Below are 2,043 nucleotides of genomic sequence, written 5' to 3'. Positions count from 1 at the left end.
ATTCCTGCTGTGTTTTGAGGCATGTATTTCTGTGATGCCCTGTCCACCAAACACAATCCATCATTGACCAAATAACACAACATGTTCACAAATTTTTATATTTTGAGAAAGAATAATCCATTGGAAAAGACACCAGGATTCATAGAAGACCTGAGGTGTCTCTGAAAAAACCAATTCCCAAAGAGAGAATTAAGTCTGCCCCTCAAAATTTGAGAATTTCACTTTAACAGATCTTCACCAAATCATAGACATAGATATGGAAGTCATTATCAAACTTGATGAAATACACAGAAGGTTTGTTGGGAACTTGCAAATAATTTTACCTATCTCTTGGGTTCCATCTTTTTTGTTGTACTGCACTCTTTTGCCCTCCAAGGAATCCCTGCCTAATTCCAAAGTAACCTCTACTGGAGGACATTCAGGCGTGATGTGGAGGTTGCCTTCAATGGAATCATCATGATGGTGGTAAAGGTACAGGACCGGATCATTCTCGTTGACAATGTAGAAACAGGTCCTTATGGTCTGGGACCACACCACTCCACTCTTCCTTAGAGCCTGGCATGATGTGGAGGTTGCCTCCCAGGTAGTCATCCAGAAGGTGGTAAATGAACAAGACTGGATCTTTCTTGTAGGTAGTATAAAACCAGGTCTTCATGATTGGCACCTCTTCTAGGACCATCCCGTTCCAGTCATTCTTAGAGCCATTTGTGCCCATGAATGTATGTTTCACTGCTCTGCCAACTATGGTGTTTGAGAGATGAGTGTCTGTCACCTGAGGCAATGGCACATTATTAGGCAGGATCTTCAGGTTTAAAATCGTTTCATCACTATGAAGCTCCAAGCCATAGACACAATCAATCCCATCATATTTCAACAAATAGAGAGAGGGATATGTTGGCAGTTGATCTAGAATGATGGCTTTCCAATGGGTGACTGGTTCATTGGCTTCCTTCCAGCCATGAGAAATTCTGCGGCCAACAATATTCTCCAGGGCCTCAAAAGGCTTACTAAGTTTTTGCTTCTGGAGCGATGGCCCATTCTTCTTCTGGAGAGGTGGCATGCAACTCATACTAAGAGGCATCTTCAACATGGCGGGAGACTTACTGAGGTAGGCCACAGCACTCCTGTTTCACTGTCTCCTGGCTCTGTTTCTGTGCTTGAGCTTCATAGCTGCCAATCTCTGCATAGGAAGAACTCTTCAGTTTAAATCAGACACAAAGTGGTTTCCTCCACCATAAGTGTCTGCAAGGATAAGAAGGTGAGGATGTGAGGTCAAGGCTCTTTTTAGGAATAACTTTGGAGCAGGTGAAAAAGGCAGGGCTGAAAAGATTTGGATACCTAAATGGAATATGTTCTTAAGAAATTAATAGGAAAATTATCAAACTCTTGTCTACAGCTCAGTATATGTGTATCAGAGACATATTACTGCTGCAAAATGCAATTGACCTCTACTGAGAAACCTACTTCCTGACTTACTACATCAATGAGAGAGGAAGCTATGCCTATACGTAAAGTGAGAAAGAAATATCTGAACAGATGGCAAAGAATTCAAAGAACAGCCACTCCTCTCCTTACCACTCAAGCTATTGGTTAGTTGGCTGATCTATAACAACCTGCCCAAGGTCATGGCACTCCAGTCCACTGGCTCTCTCTATTGTGTCTCCTGATCCAGATATAGGTTGATTATATAAAGATATTCTGTGTCTTCATTAGAGAAGTGAGTACTGTGAGTCAAACTGCCAAAAGAAAGACACATTAATCTGTGCAACAGCACCTATTAGAAATAATTATCTTTTAAAACACATATGGACAAAGAGGATCTTTGACATTTAAGTGGACTGAGGAATTGGACATTTTTAGCAAAGATAGAGTGGGGAGAATACCTGACATTAACCGTCCCCCAGCTATCAAATATAGGAGCTGTTAACGACATAAATTTTGGACCCAGAGCAGATTTGAAAGAAACCTTTCTTTGACTACAGTGGTCCTAGTTGCTTCCTAACAAATTTACCAAAAGAAAATATCTTGGTTCTCTAGATTCCA

The 2,043-nt window shown here is 41.1% G+C and overlaps 1 pseudogene; it reads right to left on the bottom strand.

The window, feature by feature from the left end:
* Window positions 1-223: 223 nt before the first annotated feature.
* On the bottom strand, window positions 224-1,090 carry LOC142842060 (spindlin-2-like; annotated as a pseudogene).
* Between the last annotated feature and the right edge of the window lie 953 nt (window positions 1,091-2,043).

The sequence above is a fragment of the Microtus pennsylvanicus genome, chromosome Y, assembly GCF_037038515.1.
Source record: "Microtus pennsylvanicus isolate mMicPen1 chromosome Y, mMicPen1.hap1, whole genome shotgun sequence".
Classification (NCBI taxonomy): Eukaryota; Metazoa; Chordata; class Mammalia; order Rodentia; family Cricetidae; genus Microtus; species Microtus pennsylvanicus.
Note: the sequence above shows the minus strand (reverse complement) of the source record. Positions and strands in the feature narration are given on the sequence as shown.